The sequence below is a fragment of the Schistocerca americana genome, chromosome 3 (genome assembly GCF_021461395.2).
Source record: "Schistocerca americana isolate TAMUIC-IGC-003095 chromosome 3, iqSchAmer2.1, whole genome shotgun sequence".
NCBI lineage: Eukaryota > Metazoa > Arthropoda > Insecta > Orthoptera > Acrididae > Schistocerca > Schistocerca americana.
Window position 1 is genome coordinate 707,859,704 of NC_060121.1, and position 23,645 is coordinate 707,883,348.

At 49.0% G+C, this 23,645-nt stretch overlaps 5 non-coding genes and 1 pseudogene across 5 annotated transcripts; all 6 read left to right on the plus strand.

Annotated features, from left to right (window-relative positions):
* Window positions 1-220: 220 nt before the first annotated feature.
* On the plus strand, window positions 221-339 carry LOC124608564. The gene has a single exon (XR_006979186.1). It is a non-coding gene; the product is annotated as a U5 spliceosomal RNA (small nuclear RNA).
* A 2,411-nt stretch (window positions 340-2,750) lies between these two features.
* On the plus strand, window positions 2,751-2,957 carry LOC124608484. The gene has a single exon (XR_006979118.1). It is a non-coding gene; the product is annotated as a small nucleolar RNA U3 (small nucleolar RNA).
* A 953-nt stretch (window positions 2,958-3,910) lies between these two features.
* LOC124608685 lies at window positions 3,911-4,029 on the plus strand. Its single transcript, XR_006979291.1, has one exon. It is a non-coding gene; the product is annotated as a U5 spliceosomal RNA (small nuclear RNA).
* Window positions 4,030-6,445: 2,416 nt separating this feature from the next.
* LOC124608539 lies at window positions 6,446-6,652 on the plus strand. The gene has a single exon (XR_006979166.1). It is a non-coding gene; the product is annotated as a small nucleolar RNA U3 (small nucleolar RNA).
* A 953-nt stretch (window positions 6,653-7,605) lies between these two features.
* Window positions 7,606-7,739, plus strand: LOC124608705 (annotated as a pseudogene).
* Window positions 7,740-13,114: 5,375 nt separating this feature from the next.
* On the plus strand, window positions 13,115-13,321 carry LOC124608485. Its single transcript, XR_006979119.1, has one exon. It is a non-coding gene; the product is annotated as a small nucleolar RNA U3 (small nucleolar RNA).
* The last annotated feature ends 10,324 nt before the right edge of the window (window positions 13,322-23,645 follow it).

Genomic DNA, 23,645 nt, shown 5'->3' on the forward strand with positions numbered 1-23,645 from the left:
ATGGTGACAGAAATGATGAAAATAGTTAACTAAAGAGTAATAGCGACGACATTTGGCAGACACGTGTTTCAGCGTTGACAGTTAGTTTGGGGTGTGTGCTTGCATGACACTGGAAGTCTGTTGACGGTAGAGAAGTAGACAAGACGGAAAGAATTTTCCGCGTTCTCGCGGAGAAGTAATAGAGAAGCAGCCATAAGTATTGAAGTGAGGGCGTTGATCGGCACTCTGGTTTCCCTTCAAAACGAATAAATCTTTCGCCTTTTACTAAAGATTTCCGTGGAGGGGAACATTAAAAGAGTCTATAAGGTATTTTTCGTAGTGCTCGGCTATTGCTGAGCCATAATCACAAGTGAAAACGTAATGTAAGTAGCAAGAGGTAGATTGTGTTGTGTGAATGAAGGGCGTGGAGTAGCGGATGACGTTGGATCAGGCAGATATTTGTTTTTTTAAAATTTGAAATTGTAATAGGCCGTGTCGTAGTATAATGAAACAAGTACATTTGCCCTGAAATGGCGTACAGTGTGTTAGACGATTGTGTAAAGACTGAGAGGGAGCTACAGGACTACCTGGAAACACTTGGTGAACCCTTTCCGTACCTCAGTTCTAGATGATTTGAGAGTGTTTACTTGCACTGCAGTTGCACAACAGCATATAAACTGATATTTTGAAGTGAATGATGAATGATAGGCTTTGTAAGAAATACTGGTATGTGATTAGTAGATTATGTTTTGAAACCCAAAATTATTTTTACCACAGAAGTTTGTGATTTGTAGGTATGATGTGAGTGAGCTTTGGGCCGAAGATGGTGGTTAGTTGGGCAGGATGAGTATTTAAATGGTTTTCAATAGAGTGGATATTAGTGACACTGGCTTGTTGCCATAATGTGTTTGTTCATAACAGTGTACTCAGTTGTGTAGAAGATTTAGGTGAGAAAGAGACAGTTGTTGAATATGACATAAATAGCTAGAAATGAAGTAAGTAGTAATTTCCTGCTAGGTGTAGTTTGGGTATGGTGTGTCTCAGTGAGAGATAAATCTTGAAATTGAAGGGTTGTTCCTAGCTACAGTCTTGGAAACTATGTATCTGCTGTTGACTCCAATGTTTTCAAGATTACTTGTGTACAAAATTGGGCAGACTTTGCAGTTTCTTCTTCAGTAAATCAGTGGAAGGTGGTGCAGATAATGGTAAAAATGTTCAGTGCCTCCTGTGAGTTGTTGATGCTGCTTGTCTTTTAAGAAAAATTGATAGGGGCTCTTGATTGACCCAGCCATACACAGAGCTGGTGCATACTTGGCTTGAGAAGACTTTGGTCAGTAAATGATGAAATACCAACACAGTGCTCACAACAAAGCTCCTTTCCCTGCATTCTAGTTTCCCTCGGGTATAGAGTGACATGATATTGGCAGAGGATGTGCAGATAATCACTTTGATCAGGCTGTTTGTCTTTTTAATGCTCTTTTACCAGAATCCATGCATAGTGATAACTGTGTTCTCTGGTGGAACACGATGAGAACATTGTGTGAAGTGCACAGAAGTAGCTATTTGAGTATGTATGAAAATGTGAGGTAACCACTGTTACTCCTAAATTTCTGTGGAATTAAGTTTTCTGTATGGGTGTGTGTGTGTGTGTGAGGTTCAAGTTGGTAGTTTATATGTTGCAAGCGAAAGAAGCTTTTTAGTAAACTGAGGCACTAGCATTAGTTTCCTGTTCACTGTGACAAGGAAGCTAGTATAAAAAGTAGTTTGTGGTTTTGCTTGCAAAGAAGTGCTCATGGGATGAAAGCACTGCTTGGGATTATTCTGAGATGATGGGGGGATTGCTAAACATGTAGCATTTTAGTAAGGAGCTTGTCGGAGTAGTTGTATAGTTGTAAAATTATTTGTTATTTTATGAGAAATTTCTGTATTCATAGCACATGGGCCATCATAGTTGAAGCATACAGATTGGCATGGTATGCGTAGGTCTGTAAAATGTCCTGACAGTGATGTTCATAGAGACTTGTTGTATACTTTGATTCTTCATCTGTTTAACAGTAGACAGAAGAAATGTATTAGTGGAGCAAGTAGCTGTGAAATTACTGGTGTATGATTGATAGTATGGACGTGGCGCTGAATTGAAGTGTTTGTTCAGCTGTGGGTGTTTTCATAATTGCCATGTGAGGAAAAGCAATACTCGTGATAGGCGAAAAGAGATACAGAGAGAAACACATTTGTTGCGAGTATTGTATGTCAGCAGCTCCAAGGGCGGGTATCAAGTAAGACGCAAAGTGAAACGAAAGAGGAAGTATGCATGAAAGAGGCCAAATATCGACAAGAGTTCGCACTGTTAGAGTGAAGTGAATGAGCTAGTGCTGTGCGAAAAATTTCGAAGAGAGAGGCGGTTTTAAAGAAAGCACAAGAGTCCTATGAATGCCCTCTTGTGTGTTTCTTTTTCAGTGGCTATTTGGCGTGTCTGCTTGCGCCGTAGAATGCTACTGTATGTGCCCAGGCCGCCATCTAGCGGCCGGAGGTGCAAGCGGTGTTTACATACAGTCTCGCCTGAGGCAATGGTCTCTCATTTCGGAACGCAAGAAGCACTGGTAGCGCACAAAATAGCTGAGCGAGATCATGGCGGCCAAGTAAGAGTAGAAGTAGGTTCTTTGCAGAATGTCGGAGCTTGTAAATCGCGAAATGTGAAGAGTGTGTCGTATTCTCGTAGGGCGTGTTGACGGTCTCGTGGCATAAGTAGCGAGCGGTGATAGCTTGCAAGCAAGATCATACTTCACAGGATCATTTCTGTAGTATGTCTTCAACTCTCTCTAGTTCAAAGCTGGAGTAGACGTAACCACGATGATGAGTGGTAGCACTCTCCCTGAGCGTGAGGCTTGCGATCGAGATTCATCGCATCTTGGTTGTAATCGATGATCGTTCACCACATTCTGAGGGATGTGGGAAGGGAATAGCGCTTTCCGAGTGGTGGTTTTATTATATAGATCAGAAGCGTAAGTCATACCTTTGGTATCGGGACCCGCGTCGTTGCAGAAATGTCGCTGCAGGTTTAGGAAGGACTTTGATTGCGACATGTCATGAAAGCCTTAAGGAAGTTTCTCGAGTGTCACGGGGACGAGCCATTTGATTTGGCCTGCTCCAAGTGCTAGGCTTGGATGACAACGACGTACTTTTGAGTTACAAGACTGAGTGAGCAACACAAGAAGAGTGCAATTGATGACCATAAATAGCTGACACACAACACAGTGTTGATAATCACCACTAATGCATGATGTACGAAACATTTAGGAGGAGCACGTTTGGCTAGCAAACATGAATTGAGCGATTTGCAAGGCACTGTTATCTGCAAGAAGGAATGCATGAAATTGGCAAATGAATAAGACTGGTTCAAATACTATCGACAGAAATTTTACTTCTGTTGTCAACTAGTATTAATTAGATGTGTGGGAGTAGGGGGATATTTCCCTTGCACCATACATCTACATACACGTTGCGTCTGATGTGGCCTAGTTTTGCGTACAAAGAACTGTCTAGTTGTCAGTTTTTTCAGTGAACGAATGTGGTAGGGAGGAGAGAGATTAGTGTTAGATGCAGAGCAGTGCGGGCAGTTGTGTGTCGGACGTTGTATGTCGGACGGTGAGTCGCCGACAGGAATTAGGCGTGCTGCCATCTGTCGGCAGGTGAGGTAATGAAGCAGCTTGAATGGTGACAGAAATGATGAAAATAGTTAACTAAAGAGTAATAGCGACGACATTTGGCAGACACGTGTTTCAGCGTTGACAGTTAGTTTGGGGTGTGTGCTTGCATGACACTGGAAGTCTGTTGACGGTAGAGAAGTAGACAAGACGGAAAGAATTTTCCGCGTTCTCGCGGAGAAGTAATAGAGAAGCAGCCATAAGTATTGAAGTGAGGGCGTTGATCGGCACTCTGGTTTCCCTTCAAAACGAATAAATCTTTCGCCTTTTACTAAAGATTTCCGTGGAGGGGAACATTAAATGGGTCTATAAGGTATTTTTCGTAGTGCTCGGCTATTGCTGAGCCATAATCACAAGTGAAAACGTAATGTAAGTAGCAAGAGGTAGATTGTGTTGTGTGAATGAAGGGCGTGGAGTAGCGGATGACGTTGGATCAGGCAGATATTTGTTTTTTTAAAATTTGAAATAGTAATAGGCCGTGTCGTAGTATAATGAAACAAGTACATTTGCCCTGAAATGGCGTACAGTGTGTTAGACGATTGTGTAAAGACAGAGAGGGAGCTACAGGACTACCTGGAAACACTTGGTGAACCCTTTCCGTACCTCAGTTCTAGATGATTTGAGAGTGTTTACTTGCACTGCAGTTGCACAACAGCATATAAACTGATATTTTGAAGTGAATGATGAATGATAGGCTTTGTAAGAAATACTGGTATGTGATTAGTAGATTATGTTTTGAAACCCAAAATTATTTTTACCACAGAAGTTTGTGATTTGTAGGTATGATGTGAGTGAGCTTTGGGCCGAAGATGGTGGTTAGTTGGGCAGGATGAGTATTTAAATGGTTTTCAATAGAGTGGATATTAGTGACACTGGCTTGTTGCCATAATGTGTTTGTTCATAACAGTGTACTCAGTTGTGTAGAAGATTTAGGTGAGAAAGAGACAGTTGTTGAATATGACATAAATAGCTAGAAATGAAGTAAGTAGTAATTTCCTGCTAGGTGTAGTTTGGGTATGGTGTGTCTCAGTGAGAGATAAATCTTGAAATTGAAGGGTTGTTCCTAGCTACAGTCTTGGAAACTATGTATCTGCTGTTGACTCCAATGTTTTCAAGATTACTTGTGTACAAAATTGGGCAGACTTTGCAGTTTCTTCTTCAGTAAATCAGTGGAAGGTGGTGCAGATAATGGTAAAAATGTTCAGTGCCTCCTGTGAGTTGTTGATGCTGCTTGTCTTTTAAGTAAAATTGATAGGGGCTCTTGATTGACCCAGCCATACACAGAGCTGGTGCATACTTGGCTTGAGAAGACTTTGGTCAGTAAATGATGAAATACCAACACAGTGCTCACAACAAAGCTCCTTTCCCTGCATTCTAGTTTCCCTCGGGTATAGAGTGACATGATATTGGCAGAGGATGTGCAGATAATCACTTTGATCAGGCTGTTTGTTTTTTTAATGCTCTTTTACCAGAATCCATGCATAGTGATAACTGTGTTCTCTGGTGGAACACGATGAGAACATTGTGTGAAGTGCACAGAAGTAGCTATTTGAGTATGTATGAAAATGTGAGGTAACCACTGTTACTCCTAAATTTCTGTGGAATTAAGTTTTCTGTATGTGTGTGTGTGTGTGTGTGTGTGAGGTTCAAGTTGGTAGTTTATATGTTGCAAGCGAAAGAAGCTTTTTAGTAAACTGAGGCACTAGCATTAGTTTCCTGTTCACTGTGACAAGGAAGCTAGTATAAAAAGTAGTTTGTGGTTTTGCTTGCAAAGAAGTGCTCATGGGATGAAAGCACTGCTTGGGATTATTCTGAGATGATGGGGGGATTGCTAAACATGTAGCATTTTAGTAAGGAGCTTGTCGGAGTAGTTGTATAGTTGTAAAATTATTTGTTATTTTATGAGAAATTTCTGTATTCATAGCACATGGGCCATCATAGTTGAAGCATACAGATTGGCATGGTATGCGTAGGTCTGTAAAATGTCCTGACAGTGATGTTCATAGAGACTTGTTGTATACTTTGATTCTTCATCTGTTTAACAGTAGACAAAAGAAATGTATTAGTGGAGCAAGTAGCTGTGAAATTACTGGTGTATGATTGATAGTATGGACGTGGCGCTGAATTGAAGTGTTTGTTCAGCTGTGGGTGTTTTCATAATTGCCATGTGAGGAAAAGCAATACTCGTGATAGGCGAAAAGAGATACAGAGAGAAACACATTTGTTGCGAGTATTGTATGTCAGCAGCTCCAAGGGCGGGTATCAAGTAAGACGCAAAGTGAAACGAAAGAGGAAGTATGCATGAAAGAGGCCAAATATCGACAAGAGTTCGCACTGTTAGAGTGAGGTGAATGAGCTAGTGCTGTGCGAAAAATTTCGAAGAGAGAGGCGGTTTTAAAGAAAGCACAAGAGTCCTATGAATGCCCTCTTGTGTGTTTCTCTTTCAGTGGCTATTTGGCGTGTCTGCTTGCGCCGTAGAATGCTACTGTATGTGCCCCAGGCCGCCATCTAGCGGCCGGAGGTGCAAGCGGTGTTTACATACAGTCTCGCCTGAGGCAATGGTCTCTCATTTCGGAACGCAAGAAGCACTGGTAGCGCACAAAATAGCTGAGCGAGATCATGGCGGCCAAGTAAGAGTAGAAGTAGGTTCTTTGCAGAATGTCCGAGCTTGTAAATCGCGAAATGTGAAGAGTGTGTCGTATTCTCGTAGGGCGTGTTGACGGTCTCGTGGCATAAGTAGCGAGCGGTGATAGCTTGCAAGCAAGATCATACTTCACAGGATCATTTCTGTAGTATGTCTTCAACTCTCTCCAGTTCAAAGCTGGAGTAGACGTAACCACGATGACGAGTGGTAGCACTCTCTCTGAGCGTGAGGCTTGCGATCGTGATTCATCGCATCTTGGTTGTAATCGATGATCGTTCACCACATTCTGAGAGATGTGGGAAGGGAATAGCGCTTTCCGAGTGGTGGTTTTATTATATAGATCAGAAGCGTAAATCATACCTTTGGTATCGGGACCCGCGTCGTTGCAGAAATGTCGCTGCAGCTTGTGGAAGGACTTTGATTGCGACATGTCATGAAAGCCTTGTGGAAGTTTCTCGAGTGTCACGGGGACGAGCCATTTGATTTGGCCTGCTCCAAGTGCTAGGCTTGGATGACAACGACGTACTTTTGAGTTACAAGACTGAGTGAGCAACACAAGAAGAGTGCAATTGATGACGATAAAAAGCTGACACACAACACAGTGTTGATAATCACCACTAATGCATGATGTACGAAACATTTAGGAGGAGCACGTTTGGCTAGCAAACATGAATTGAGCGATTTGCAAGGCACTGTTATCTGCAAGAAGGAATGCATGAAATTGGCAAATGAATAAGACTGGTTCAAATACTATCGACAGAAATTTTATTTCTGTTGTCAACTAGTATTAATTAGATGTGTGGGAGTAGGGGGATATTTCCCTTGCACCATACATCTACATACACGTTGCGTCTGATGTGGCCTAGTTTTGCGTACAAAGAACTGTCTAGTTGTCAGTTTTTTCAGTGGACGAATGTGGTAGGGAGGAGAGAGATTAGTGTTAGATGCAGAGCAGTGCGGGCAGTTGTGTGTCGGACGTTGTATGTCGGACGGTGAGTCGCCGACAGGAATTAGGCGTGCTGCCATCTGTCGGCAGGTGAGGTAATGAAGCAGCTTGAATGGTGACAGAAATGATGAAAATAGTTAACTAAAGAGTAATAGCGACGACATTTGGCAGACACGTGTTTCAGCGTTGACAGTTAGTTTGGGGTGTGTGCTTGCATGACACTGGAAGTCTGTTGACGGTAGAGAAGTAGACAAGACGGAAAGAATTTTCCGCGTTCTCGCGGAGAAGTAATAGAGAAGCAGCCATAAGTATTGAAGTGAGGGCGTTGATCGGCACTCTGGTTTCCCTTCAAAACGAATAAATCTTTCGCCTTTTACTAAAGATTAGAGGTGGGCCAAACGGTTATTCTGGAGTAACCGTTATCACAGTTCCAGTTATTCTTTGATAACCGTTATCGTTAACGGTTATTAATAACTGCCAAGTTATTTTTCGCTAGCGAATACCGATAACTCCGACAGTTAAATAACGACATAGTTGGAATCCATCAGTTTAGTTATCAGTATAACTGCGAGTAGTGTGAAATAGCAGGAATGTCGTATGAATCGTGTCATAACCTCAGCTTATTAACTCCGGGTACATTTTAGTTGATGTTAGAACGATTATTAGTGTTTCAGATTATATGTTTGTAGGTTATCGGTCGCTATTAGAAATATTATCTTCGCAGCTGCGACAGAAAGTACGCGGAACCTCGCCAAAGCACTGTTTAAGTAAAATGTTAACAACGTGCGTTTTTAAGTATGAAGTAATATGTAAACTGAGTACTGTAGGTTAAATTCGAAGCTTAATTTCTTGTGCTGCTCACATAATAGAATAAAGTGTGCAGCCTTGTAATACAACAAAAAATATACGTAATGTGACAGATTCGTTTACTCCTGTGCTGTAAAAGCTAGTCCTATTGGGGAAAGTGTGAGTACGCTAATCCAAGTTTTATGTCAGATTTGCAAACTGCTCGATTTCTCCAGCGACAGCATGTTTATAACATATGAAGACATGCAGATCGAAAAGGTTGACAGTGTTACATTTCTGGGACTACAACTCGATAATAAATTCAGTTGGGAAGGGCATACCACATTTTTTCATTCTATTATTTCATAAGGGAACATATTCTGTGGTAACTCATCAAACGTAGCAAAAGTTTTTCGCATGTAAAAGCGTGTAATAAAAATCGTTTGTGGTATCAATTCAAGAACATCATGTAGGAACCTGTTCAAGGAACTTTGTATTCTAACCACTGCTTCCTAGTATATTTATTCCTTAATGAAATTTGTTACAAGTATTTCCAACCAATAGCTTGATACATAATATCAGTACTAGAAATGGGAACAGCAATCTACATAAAGACCTAAAATTACTTACTTTGGTCCAAAAGGGGTCCAATATTCAGGAACATGCATTTTCAATAAGCTGCCAGCAAGTCAGCAACCATTAAAAACTGGGTTTCAGATAAGGCACGGTTTACAGTGTGTTTGAATGACTATTTGATACATAAGTGTCTGATTCCACCCATCATCAATATGCCAGAAATGTCTATTTTAAGTGTGTCTATGACGTCACTACATACACATGGCAACAAACACGAAGATACATATAAATAATACAATAACATTTCCCACCAAAAATACAATCAAACCAATGGGACAACTGCGGGAAGTTGGGGGTTTTAGGGTGAGGACAAGCTAGTAAAAAAAACACACCATGATCCCAAAACACAAAATGAAGAACAAAAAAGAAAAAAAAAATACAGCATTCTGCTACACCAACAAAAATCTGCAGGAATCGGACACTTCCCTTGAACAATATAGGTCAACTATAGGTGACCATACCAAAACACCAATACCCACAACTAAAAGTACGAAAATTGGAATCAGACATTTCCCTTGACCTACATAGGTCAACCTCAGATGACGATACTAAAACATCAACACACACAATTATGAAAATGGGAATCGGTCATTATCCGGTGACCTATATAGGTCCACCACAGCTACTGATGCCAAAAAACCAACACCTACAACTGCGAAAAATAAAACCACAATCCCAAAAGTCCACAAATCAATCATCCCTACATAAATTAAATCACATTCAATACTTCATAAATACACAAAACATCACAGCTAGAAAAAAAAAAAATTAATTACCACCAGCAAATTCCGGCACTGCAACCTTGATCGACAGCCCCCCCCCCCCCCCCCCCCCCCCCCCACACACACACACAAAAACCAACTCATAAACACCGTGCCGTAATGACATTCACACACCACAACACCTTTACGTCGAAGCAGACGGGTGGAATCAGACGCTTCCAGTGACCCCTCCTTCTACTCTGTAGATGAATATCGTAACAGAGACTGATAGACCAGCTTAGGTAAAAATTCTGCTATATTTCAGTTTTGACAGCACTTGGTTGCAACAGTCAAGATCGGGTATTCTGTGTACGATAAATTTATTAAAAGTACGTAACTGTGTTTTATTCTGTCAGTGTACCAATTCTGTAAATATTAGCAGTTACTGTGATATATTCACGTATTTTGACAATCTCCTGACAAATGATGAGGATAATAATTATTATATTCCACTGTATTATGTTATACTTTCTGACATGTTATTTGTCATTCGCGATGGCCAGCGGCTATTTCCGTAGCAGTACGAAAATATTTGTTCGCTCCAGTTACTATCCTCTCTGGAAATATCACCTGGAACTACGACCTTTAACTGGAGTCACCGAGTCAGGAACGTCTAGACACACAGTTACTCCGTTACCAGCTTCCAGGTTATCTGTGGTGGCAGCCCGATAACTACCAGAGAACTAGAACTACGAGCCAATAACGATAACTGCCAGAGGAGAATACCGGCTCTGACAGTTATTTCCATAGTCGCTCGAATTCCTTAGTAACCTTCCTTGTACTACCCGTCCAATCTAAATTAACACGTAAGGCGGTGGCTTAAGGGAACGACCGTACTTGTTAATGCCTGTACTGCAGCTCCTATCAGCCACGGCTCGGACATTAACTTTATTTAATTGTTTATGCTAAAAGTAACGAAGGCCCACGAAATAGTACACAGTTCTTATCAACAGATGGCGCGCAGTCTCACAGTTATTCCCATGGTCTATAGAACGCCTTCCAAATGCGCAGTACGATCTTCGGTCAACAGATGGCGCGAGGCACTGTTGACACTTAACAGTTATTGAAATAACTGCCAGAATCAGAGGAACGGTTATCGCAGTAACCGTTACTTCTCAGTAACCGGTTATTTCTATCAGTTACGTTATTTTTTGCCACCTCTACTAAAGATTTCCGTGGAGGGGAACATTAAATGAGTCTATAAGGTATTTTTCGTAGTGCTCGGCTATTGCTGAGCCATAATCACAAGTGAAAACGTAATGTAAGTAGCAAGAGGTAGATTGTGTTGTGTGAATGAAGGGCGTGGAGTAGCGGATGACGTTGGATCAGGCAGATATTTGTTTTTTTAAAATTTGAAATTGTAATAGGCCGTGTCGTAGTATAATGAAACAAGTACATTTGCCCTGAAATGGCGTACAGTGTGTTAGACGATTGTGTAAAGACAGAGAGGGAGCTACAGGACTACCTGGAAACACTTGGTGAACCCTTTCCGTACCTCAGTTCTAGATGATTTGAGAGTGTTTACTTGCACTGCAGTTGCACAACAGCATATAAACTGATATTTTGAAGTGAATGATGAATGATAGGCTTTGTAAGAAATACTGGTATGTGATTAGTAGATTATGTTTTGAAACCCAAAATTATTTTTACCACAGAAGTTTGTGATTTGTAGGTATGATGTGAGTGAGCTTTGGGCCGAAGATGGTGGTTAGTTGGGCAGGATGAGTATTTAAATGGTTTTCAATAGAGTGGATATTAGTGACACTGGCTTGTTGCCATAATGTGTTTGTTCATAACAGTGTACTCAGTTGTGTAGAAGATTTAGGTGAGAAAGAGACAGTTGTTGAATATGACATAAATAGCTAGAAATGAAGTAAGTAGTAATTTCCTGCTAGGTGTAGTTTGGGTATGGTGTGTCTCAGTGAGAGATAAATCTTGAAATTGAAGGGTTGTTCCTAGCTACAGTCTTGGAAACTATGTATCTGCTGTTGACTCCAATGTTTTCAAGATTACTTGTGTACAAAATTGGGCAGACTTTGCAGTTTCTTCTTCAGTAAATCAGTGGAAGGTGGTGCAGATAATGGTAAAAATGTTCAGTGCCTCCTGTGAGTTGTTGATGCTGCTTGTCTTTTAAGTAAAATTGATAGGGGCTCTTGATTGACCCAGCCATACACAGAGCTGGTGCATACTTGGCTTGAGAAGACTTTGGTCAGTAAATGATGAAATACCAACACAGTGCTCACAACAAAGCTCCTTTCCCTGCATTCTAGTTTCCCTCGGGTATAGAGTGACATGATATTGGCAGAGGATGTGCAGATAATCACTTTGATCAGGCTGTTTGTTTTTTTAATGCTCTTTTACCAGAATCCATGCATAGTGATAACTGTGTTCTCTGGTGGAACACGATGAGAACATTGTGTGAAGTGCACAGAAGTAGCTATTTGAGTATGTATGAAAATGTGAGGTAACCACTGTTACTCCTAAATTTCTGTGGAATTAAGTTTTCTGTATGTGTGTGTGTGTGTGTGTGTGTGTGTGAGGTTCAAGTTGGTAGTTTATATGTTGCAAGCGAAAAAAGCTTTTTAGTAAACTGAGGCACTAGCATTAGTTTCCTGTTCACTGTGACAAGGAAGCTAGTATAAAAAGTAGTTTGTGGTTTTGCTTGCAAAGAAGTGCTCATGGGATGAAAGCACTGCTTGGGATTATTCTGAGATGATGGGGGGATTGCTAAACATGTAGCATTTTAGTAAGGAGCTTGTCGGAGTAGTTGTATAGTTGTAAAATTATTTGTTATTTTATGAGAAATTTCTGTATTCATAGCACATGGGCCATCATAGTTGAAGCATACAGATTGGCATGGTATGCGTAGGTCTGTAAAATGTCCTGACAGTGATGTTCATAGAGACTTGTTGTATACTTTGATTCTTCATCTGTTTAACAGTAGACATAAGAAATGTATTAGTGGAGCAAGTAGCTGTGAAATTACTGGTGTATGATTGATAGTATGGACGTGGCGCTGAATTGAAGTGTTTGTTCAGCTGTGGGTGTTTTCATAATTGCCATGTGAGGAAAAGCAATACTCGTGATAGGCGAAAAGAGATACAGAGAGAAACACATTTGTTGCGAGTATTGTATGTCAGCAGCTCCAAGGGCGGGTATCAAGTAAGACGCAAAGTGAAACGAAAGAGGAAGTATGCATGAAAGAGGCCAAATATCGACAAGAGTTCGCACTGTTAGAGTGAGGTGAATGAGCTAGTGCTGTGCGAAAAATTTCGAAGAGAGAGGCGGTTTTAAAGAAAGCACAAGAGTCCTATGAATGCCCTCTTGTGTGTTTCTCTTTCAGTGGCTATTTGGCGTGTCTGCTTGCGCCGTAGAATGCTACTGTATGTGCCCCAGGCCGCCATCTAGCGGCCGGAGGTGCAAGCGGTGTTTACATACAGTCTCGCCTGAGGCAATGGTCTCTCATTTCGGAACGCAAGAAGCACTGGTAGCGCACAAAATAGCTGAGCGAGATCATGGCGGCCAAGTAAGAGTAGAAGTAGGTTCTTTGCAGAATGTCGGAGCTTGTAAATCGCGAAATGTGAAGAGTGTGTCGTATTCTCGTAGGGCGTGTTGACGGTCTCGTGGCATAAGTAGCGAGCGGTGATAGCTTGCAAGCAAGATCATACTTCACAGGATCATTTCTGTAGTATGTCTTCAACTCTCTCTAGTTCAAAGCTGGAGTAGACGTAACCACGATGATGAGTGGTAGCACTCTCCCTGAGCGTGAGGCTTGCGATCGAGATTCATCGCATCTTGGTTGTAATCGATGATCGTTCACCACATTCTGAGGGATGTGGGAAGGGAATAGCGCTTTCCGAGTGGTGGTTTTATTATATAGATCAGAAGCGTAAGTCATACCTTTGGTATCGGGACCCGCGTCGTTGCAGAAATGTCGCTGCAGGTTGTGGAAGGACTTTGATTGCGACATGTCATGAAAGCCTTGTGGAAGTTTCTCGAGTGTCACGGGGACGAGCCATTTGATTTGGCCTGCTCCAAGTGCTAGGCTTGGATGACAACGACGTACTTTTGAGTTACAAGACTGAGTGAGCAACACAAGAAGAGTGCAATTGATGACGATAAAAAGCTGACACACAACACAGTGTTGATAATCACCACTAATGCATGATGTACGAAACATTTAGGAGGAGCACGTTTGGCTAGCAAACATGAATTGAGCGATTTGCAAGGCACTGTTATCTGCAAGAAGGAATGCATGAAATTGGCAAATGAATAAGACTTGTTCGAATACTATCGACAGAAATTTTATTTCTGTTGTCAACTAGTATTAATTAGATGTGTGGGAGTAGGGGGATATTTCCCTTGCACCATACATCTACATACACGTTGCGTCTGATGTTGCCTAGTTTTGCGTACAAAGAACTGTCTAGTTGTCAGTTTTTTTCAGTGAACGAATGTGGTAGGGAGGAGAGAGATTAGTGTTAGATGCAGAGCAGTGCGGGCAGTTGTGTGTCGGACGTTGTATGTCGGACGGTGAGTCGCCGACAGGAATTAGGCGTGCTGCCATCTGTCGGCAGGTGAGGTAATGAAGCAGCTTGAATGGTGACAGAAATGATGAAAATAGTTAACTAAAGAGTAATAGCGACGACATTTGGCAGACACGTGTTTCAGCGTTGACAGTTAGTTTGGGGTGTGTGCTTGCATGACACTGGAAGTCTGTTGACGGTAGAGAAGTAGACAAGACGGAAAGAATTTTCCGCGTTCTCGCGGAGAAGTAATAGAGAAGCAGCCATAAGTATTGAAGTGAGGGCGTTGATCGGCACTCTGGCATCTCCGGCGGTACACCGCAAGGTTACCGCCCTTCGATAGTGCCCTTTTCGCGCTAATCGAAGTGCTAGGGGTTACAGGTGCCAGCCAGCCAGCAGCAGCAGCAGCAGCAGCAGCAGCAGCAGTTCCCGGTCCCGGCCTGCAGCAGTGGTCCCGCAGCCAGCCAGCCAGCCAGCCAGCCAGCCAGCCAGCCAGCCAGCCAGCCCTCCGGTGGCAGCAGCAGCAGCAGCAGCAGCCGCAGCCGTCGCCGCCGCGGCCCCGTCCGCGGCAGCAGCGTCCCTGCCTGTCGCCGTCGCCGTCGCCGTCCGTCGTCTCCCAGTGTGTGTCCTGTCCTTTTAGTGCTGTGTTTTTCTTTCTTCTTCTTGTCGTCATGTCCGCCCCCACCACCACTGTCACTACTACCACCACCGCCATCGTGTATACGTCCCCTTCCGCCGCCTCCACCACTATCACTTGGTGTGCCCAGTCCCACCCCCCTCCTTCCATCCCTCCCCTCCTCACTATCCCTTCGCCCTCGCTCTTTGTCGCCCCCTCTCCCGCCTCTTCCTCTCGTTCTGATCCTTTCCCCCCACTCCCCCAGCCTGTCACTGCAGCTCCGGCTAGGGTGGTGGCCCGTCGGGCCACTGCCCACGCCCAGCTCTCCCCGTCGCCATCGCCACCGCCACCGCCACCACCGTCATCATCGTCCCCATCACCATCACTGCCACATTCGCCTGCACCGTCACAGTCACTATCTCCGGCGCCGACTGCTGCGTCCGTGCCGGGACCTGTCCCTTTTCGCCACCTCCCCATCGTTCCCGTCCCTCATGTCACCACCCGCCCATCTGCCGCTGTCAAACGCCCTAGTGGCGCCTCCACTTCCTCTGCTCCTAAAAAGGCTCCACCCCGCCCCCCATCCCCACCCCAAAATGCCATGGACGTCTCCCCACCAGGCCCCGCTCCCTCCTCCTCCTCCTCCCCACCCGGTCTCTACAAATATCTCCTGTCCCGTCCCAATCCTTCCTTCCTCGAGGCCCGGAATCTCTCCCTCCTCCTCCGCCAACATTTCCCTGGCGCCCCCATCTCTCTCCTTACTCCCAGACGGGATTCTGTTCTTATCTCCTCCCCCAGCCCGACCCTCCATACTGACATCCTCTCCCGCCTCCCCATCACCCGTTTTGGTCCTCACGCCACCCTCACCCCTGCTCCCTCCCCATCTCCTACCCGCCAACCCCAACCCCCGCGTCGCCCGCCGACCCTCACCGCCGTGATCACTCGGCTTAGCCCGTCGATCACGGAGGAGGAGGTGCTGGCGGAGCTGAAGGCCCATCCCACCCTGGAGGTGCGGGCAGTCCGCCGCATTTTCAACGCGACCGGCCCCACCCGCCTTATGCGGGTTTTCTCTGAGGACGCCCCCTCCATTGACCGTCTACTGAAGGAGGGTGCCCACATCTTCAATCAGCGGTTCAAGGTCGACCCCTCCCGTTCCCCCCCTCAATCCCTGCGCTGCCAGAGATGTCTGCGCTACAATGCACATCCAACAGCAGAGTGCCGCGAGGCCCCCACCTGCCCGCATTGTCGGCAAGCGCACTTCCTCCGGCAGTGCCCCAACCTCCAATCCCCTCCCTCCTGTAATACCTGCAGCCTCCCCCACCCCACCTACTCCCAAAAGTGTAAAGCCCGACCCCCTCCCACCACTCCTGAACTCACCGTACCTGTCCGTCCCCTGGACGCCCCCACCCCTCCTGGCAATTCCCTTCGTCCCCCTCCCACTGCTGAGGACATCATCAGGTTCCTCACCATTGTCCTCCAAAACGTCCATCCCTTTCAGCGCCCCCACACCTTACAACAGATCTCCCTCGCCGCCCGTTCCATATTCCACCTTAAAATGTACGCCACCTTTTCCAATAACCAGGCCCATTTCACCTTCTCCCGCCTTGACACCCTCGTATAAGTCCTTATCATGGCGCAACAGCATCGTATCCTTTTCAACAATATCCGCTCCCTTCCCGCCAACAAGAACCTCTTCCTGCACACCCTTGCTACCCACCGTGTGGATGCCTTCCTCCTCAATGAAACCTTCCTCCAACCCCACCACTCCATCCACACCTCCCCCTATCTCCTCCACCGCTCCGATAATCCCCTCCCAGTTGCGCGTGGCGGAGTTGCCATTGGCCACCACCGCCAGATCCCCGTTCGGCTCCAGCCTCTCCTTCCCGACCCCACCGAACACCTGATCCTTAGTCTCTTCTTCCCCGGCCTTACCATTACCTGTGCCACCATCTATGTCCGCCCCAACGCCCCTCTTCCTTTCGACTTCCTCTCCCACATCGACCGTACCTTCTCCTCCTATGTGATCGCTGCCGACCTCAACATCCATAGTCGCTCCGCTGCCCAGTTACGGCGGTGGCGTCGGTTCCTCTCCTCCCTTCAAGGCGACCTCATCCCCATCCCCCAGCACACCCGTCCCGAATCCAACTCCACTCCCGATGTTATCCTCTCCTCCCCCAACCTCCTTGGTCGCATTACGGTGGATGTCCTGGAGCCTATTGGTAGCGACCATCTCCCTGTCCTCCTCACCGTTTCAGACGGCCGTCGCCCCCGCCCCGACCCTCGTCATGACCCTCCCCCTATGTACATCCATGACTATTCCCGTGCCAACTGGAATGCCTACCGGGATACCCTCTCCACTCAGGTCGATAGCCACCCTCTCGCCTACCGCCGTCCCGATGATGTCACCCATGCCGCCTCCTTTCTCCAGCAGACCTTGTCTGAGGCCGTGGAGGCCCACGTCCCTACTGTTGCCATCCACCCCCACCGTCCTACCTTACCACCACAGGCCGTCCTCCTCCTCCGTGAATCCCGTCGTCTCTACCGTGCCTTCCTCCGCACGCGTGACCCGGACACCCTACGACGCCACCGGCAACTACAGCGACACATTCGAAATTTGCTCGCGGCCAAGAAACGCCGGGACTGGCGACAGACATGCACCTGTTTAAATGCTACCCTCCCTATGAACTCGTCCAAGTTCTGGACCGCCTTCCGTCGCCTTACCGGAACTAAACCCTCCCCCTACTATCCTCTTCTCCACGATGATCACCCCTTCCCTGACGCCCTTAGTAAGGCCAATCACTTTGCCTCCTACCTGTCCGATGTGTTTTCCATCCCTGATGATCCCCAGTTCGATTACTCCCTCTTCCCAGATATCCGCGATCGAACTGACACCTCTGTCCCTCCCCTCGCTCCTGGTTTCCAGTACTTGGACAACATTCCACACACGGACCTTAATGCCCCCATCACCACACAGGATCTCATCAATACACTCCGCACCAAACGCAACACCGCTCCTGGTCACGATCGTGTTACCTACCGTCACCTTCGTGAAGCTCCTGTCTCTTTTCTCTCCACCCTGGCCAGGCTCTACAATGTAGTCCTGTCCACCGGTTACTACCCCGACCTGTGGAAAACCTCCCGTATCCTCATGTTCCTCAAACCTGGCAAACCGCCGTCCGCCGTCTCCTCCTACCGTCCCATCAGCCTTACCTCGGTCTTCAGCAAGGTCCTGGAATCTATCCTCACCCGCCGCATCCACCAGCATCTCCACCAGCACCGCCTCCTCCCCGTTACCCAGTGTGGCTTTCGGCCGTCCTTCTCTTCCGACGATCTTCTCCTTCACCTCACTCATCTCCTTTCCGAACAGCTCAATTCCCGTCGCTCCGCCATCTTCCTCTCTCTTGACCTCGAACGCGCATATGACCGCGTATGGCATTCCGGTCTCCTCTTCAAGCTCCAAACCTTCGCCCTTCCCATTAACTACGTTCGTCTGATCGGTTCCTTTCTCTCCCGCCGTCCTTCCCATGTCACCATCCATAATACCGATTCCTACACCTTTTTCCCCTCCGCCGGTGTGCCCCAAGGCTCTGTCCTCTCCCCCCTTCTGTACCTTTTGTACATGGCGGATATGCCGCCGCCGTCACCCCCCGTCCACCTTCTCCAGTTTGCCGATGACACCGCGTTCCTTGCCCTTGCCCCCACCCTGCAACGCTCTCAACGCCTTCTCCAATCCCATCTTGACCGGTTCACCGCTTGGTGCAACCAGTGGTTGCTCAAGGTCAATCCTTCCAAAACCCAGGCGATCATTGTGGGCAAAACCACTCCCTCCTTCCGCCTCCTTGATTTCTATCTCACCGTTTATGGCCGTCCCATCGCTCTCACCCCCACCCTTAAGTACCTTGGCGTCACCCTCGACCGTCGCCTCTCCTGGACTCCCCATCTCCAGACGATCCAAGCCAAGGCACGTTCCCGACTCCGTCTCCTCAAACTCCTTTCCGGCCGAACGTGGGGTCTGGACCCCTCCACCATCCTCCACATTTATAAGTCCCTCATCCGCCCTCTCCTCTGTTACGCCCATCCCGCCTGGATCTCCGCCCCCCCTTCCTTTTATAAATCCCTCCAAATCCTTGAACGCCATGCTCTCCGCCTTGCCTATCGCATCCGTCTCCCTTCCCCCACGCGGATCCTGTATGACCTTATCCCCTTCCCCCACCTCCTCCTCTTCCTCGAAAGGATACGAATCCTATACACCTCCCGTAAACTCGATCCACCTCACCCGCTCGTCTCCCCGGTCCTCTCCCACCCCCGCCCGTTGCCGCGCCTGTACTGCCATGTCCCACCCGGTCTCCATCTCTCCACACTCCTTACCCTCTCCCAAGGTGGCTTCCGCCAGCTCCCCCTCCCTGATGATGTCCTCCTCCCCTGCATCTACCCCTCCTATCAACTTTGATCCTCCCCCCCCTCCTGTGTCCTTTCCTTCAGGCACCCTCCCTCCCCCCCCTTTTCCCTTTCCTTCTCTTTCCTTTCCCCCCTCCCTCTTACCCTTTCCTCCGGGCTTCACTCCCCCTTCCTCCCTCCCCCTCACCCCATTGCCCATGGCATCTCTGCTCTCCCCTCTCCCATTTCCCCTTCCTCCTCCTCCATCTCCTCTCTTGGCAGGTCCCCGGACTCGTACACGCTGAGTGGACATTCGCGCGCCGGAGATCATCGCCATCAGTGTCTCGTGAGTGCCGTCGTGTTTCGTGTTCAGTGTTCCCGTCATACTCCATCGTTCACCTGTGCCATCGCCATCTTCAGTGTTAGTGCATCGTGACAACAGTTTGTAGTGAATTTTCGTCAAGTGTGAACGCCTCCGTGTTTGTCTTTATGTGTCTACTGTTTTATTACCCACCGTTATGTCACATTTGTGTATTCTTTCTGTTCTATCTTTATCTCCTGTACGGCTGAAGAGCGGCGTACCATGCTGCTGACAGCCTGCCTGTTTGTACGGGCTTGAAAATAACAATAAAGAAAAAAAAAAAAAAAAAAAAAAACGTTGATCGGCATCATTCGAGGGTTGGATTCCCTCTCTTCTTCATCGAAGAGTTTCACTGCCTGGGCTACTCTCAGGGTGCGCCTTCGACGTGGAAGTTCCCTGCCGTGTCGTCTGCTTGCCGTCACCGCCGCCGCCGCTTGGTCACCGCCTTCCGGTCCTTGCAGCCGCCGCAGCCGTCGCCGCCTGGTCGGCGCCTGCCGGTGCTCGCCGCCGCCGCCGCCTGCCGGGGCTCGCCGCCGCCGCCTGCCGGGGCTCGCCGCCGCCGCCTGCCGGGGCTCGCCGCCGCCGCCGCCGCCGCCGCCTGCCGGGGCTCGCCGCCGCCGTCCGGTGCCGCCGTCCTGACCCTGGTCTACGGCCGTCTTCGTCTTCATCCGTCTTCGTCTTTGTCTGTCCCCAGTTTCTGTCCTCTCCTCTTCGTTCTGTTCGTTCTTGTTTCTCTCTCCCGTCATGTCCACCCCCACCACCACTGTCACTACTACCACCACCGCCATTGTCTATACCTCCCCTTCCGCCGCCTCCACCACTATAACTTGGTGTGCCCAGTCCCACCCCCCTCCTTCCATTCCACCTCTCCTCACTCTCCCTTCACCCTCTATTTTTGTCGCCCCCTCTCCCGCTTCTTCCTCCCGCTCCTCTCGTTCTGATCCCTTCCCCCCACTCCCCCAGCCTGTCACTGCAGCCCGAGCTCGGGTGATGGCCCGTCGGGCCACTGCCCACGCCCAGCTCTCCCCGTCACCTCCGCCGCCACTGCCACCGCCACCGCCACCGTCATCGTCATCGTCGCCGTCGCCTTCACCGTCACCGTCACCATCTCCGGCGCCGACTCCGGCCCCGGGACCTACCCCTCCCCGCCACATTCCCTTTGTTCCCATCCCCCACACCTCCTCCACCGCCGTCAAGCGCCCCGGTGGCACCCCTGCTTCCTCTGCTTCCAAAAAGGCTGCGCCTCGTCCTCCTTCCCCCACCCATGATGCCATGGAAGTCTCCCCGCCTGTCCCTGCCCCCTCATCCTCCTCCTCTCCCCCTTCCTCCTACCGCTACCTCCTCTCCCGTCCTGATCCCTCTCTCCTTGAAGCCCGGAACCTCACCCTCTTCCTTCGCCAGCATTGTCCTGGTGCCCCCATCTCCCTCCTCACTCCTCGCCGAGATTCTGATCTCACCTCCTCCCCCAGCCCAACCCTCCATACTGACATCCTCTCCCGTCTCCCCATCAACCGTTTTGGTCCCAACGCCTCCCTTACCCCTGCTCCTTCTCCATCTCCTACCCGCCAACCCCAACCCCCTCGTCGCCCGCCGACCCTCACCGCCGTGATCACGCGGCTCAGTCCGTCGATCACGGAGGAGGAGGTGTTGGCGGAGCTCCAGGCCCATCCCACGCTGGAGGTGCGGGCGGTCCGCCGCATTTTCAACTCGGCCGGCCCCACCCGCCTTATGCGGGTTTTCTCTGAGGACGCCCCCTCCATTGACCGTCTCCTGAAGGAGGGTGCCCTCCTCTTCCACCAGCGGTACAAGGTCGACCCTTCCCGTTCCCCTCCTCAATCCCTGCGCTGCCAGAGGTGTCTGCGCTATAATGCGCACCCCACAGCTGAGTGCCGCGAGGCCCCCACCTGCCCGCATTGTCGGCAGGCGCACTTCCTCCGGCAGTGCCCTAACCTCCAATCCCCTCCCTCCTGTAATACCTGCAATCTCCCTCATCCCACCTACTCCCAAAAGTGTAAAGCCCAACCCCCTCCAACCACTCGTGAACTCACCGTACCTGTCCGTCCTCTGGACGCCCCCACCCCTCCTGGCAATTCCCTTCGTCCCCCACCCACCGCTGAGGACATCATCAGGTTCCTCACCATCGTCCACCAGAATGTTCATCCCTTTCAGCGCCCTCACACCCTCCAGCAGATCTCCCTTGCTGCCCGTTCCATCTTCCAACTCAAGGTGTACGCCACCTACTCCAACAACCAGGCCCATTTCACCTTCTCCCGTCTTGACACCCTCGTTTAAATCCCAGTCATGGCGCGACAGCAACGTATCCTTTTCAACAACATCCGCTCCCTTCCCGCCAACAAAAACCTGTTCCTGCACACCCTTGCCACCCACCGCGTGGATGCCTTCCTCCTCAATGAAACCTTCCTGCAACCCCACCACACAGTCCACACTTCGCCCTACCTCCTCCACCGCTCCGATAATCCCCTCCCGATTGCACGTGGTGGATTTGCCATTGGTCACCACCGCCAGATCCCCGTTCGGCTCCAACCTCTCCTTCCTGACCCCACCGAACACCTGATCCTTAGTCTCTTCTTCCCCGGCCTTACCGTTACCTGCGCCACCATCTATGTCCGCCCCAACGCTCCTATTCCCTTCGACTTCCTCTCCCACGTCGATCGTACCTTTTCCTCCTACGTGATCGCCGCCGACCTCAACATCCATAGTCGTTCCGCTGCCCAGTTACGGCGATGGCATCGGTTCCTCTCCACCCTTCAAGGTGACCTCGTCCCCATCCCCCGGCATACCCGTCCTGAATCCAACTCCACTTCTGATGTTATCCTCTCCTCCCCCAACCTCCTTGGCCGCATAACGGTGGATGTCCTGGAGCCTATTGGTAGCGACCATCTCCCTGTCCTCCTCACCGTTTCAGACGGTCGTCGCCCTCGCCCCGACCCTCGTACTGACCCTCCCCCTAAGTATGTCCACGACTATTCCCGAGCCGACTGGAATGCCTACCGGGATACCCTTTCCACCCAGGTCGATAGCCACCCTCTCACCTACCACCACCCTGACGATGTCACCCATGCCGCCTCCTTTCTCCAGCGGACCTTGTCTGAGGCCGTGGAGGCCTACGTTCCTACTGTCGCCATCCACCCCCACCGTCCTACCTTACCCCCACAGGCCGTTCTCCTCCTCCGTGAATCCCGTCGTCTCTACCGTGCCTTCCTCCGCACGCGTGACCCGGACACACTACGACGCCACCGGCAACTCCAGCGACACGTTCGTAATTTGCTCGCGGCTAAGAAACGCCGGGACTGGCGACAGACATGCACCCGTTTAAATGCAACCCTACCAATCAACTCGTCCAAGTTCTGGTCGGCCTTCCGTCGCCTTACCGGAACTAAACCCTCCCCCTATTATCCTCTTCTCCATGATGATCACCCTTTCCCTGACTCCCTTAGTAAGGCCAATCACTTTGCCTCCTACCTCTCCGATGTATTTTCCGTCCCCGATGATCCCCAGTTCGATTACTCCCTCTTCCCGGATATCCGCGATCGAACTGACACCTCTTCCCCTCCCCTCGCTCCTGGCTTCCAGTACTTGGACAACATTACACACACGGAACTCAATGCCCCTATCACTACACAGGATCTCATTGCTACCCTCCGCACAAAACGCAACACCGCTCCTGGTCACGATCGTGCCACCTACCGTCACCTTCGTGAAGCTCCTGTCTCTTTCCTCTCCACCCTGGCCAGGCTCTACAATGTAGTCCTGTCCACCGGTTACTACCCCGACCTGTGGAAAACCTCCCGTATCCTCATGTTCCTTAAACCTGGCAAACCGCCGTCCGCCGTCTCCTCCTACCGTCCCATCAGCCTTACCTCGGTCTTCAGCAAGGTCCTAGAATCTATCCTCACCCGCCGCATCCACCAGCATCTCCGCCAGCACCGCCTCCTTCCCGTCACCCAGTGTGGCTTTCGGCCATCCTTCTCTTCCGACGATCTTCTCCTTCACCTCACTCATCTCCTTTCCGAACAGCTTAATTCCCGTCGCTCCGCCATCTTCCTCTCACTTGACCTCGAACGCGCTTATGACCGCGTCTGGCATTCCGGTCTCCTCTTCAAGCTCCAAACCTTTGCCCTTCCCATTAACTACGTCCGTCTGATCGGTTCCTTTCTCTCCCGCCGTCCTTCCTATGTCACCATCCATAACACCGATTCCTACACCTTTTTCCCCTCCGCCGGTGTGCCCCAAGGCTCCGTCCTCTCCCCCCTTCTGTACCTTTTGTACACGGCGGACATGCCGCCGCCGT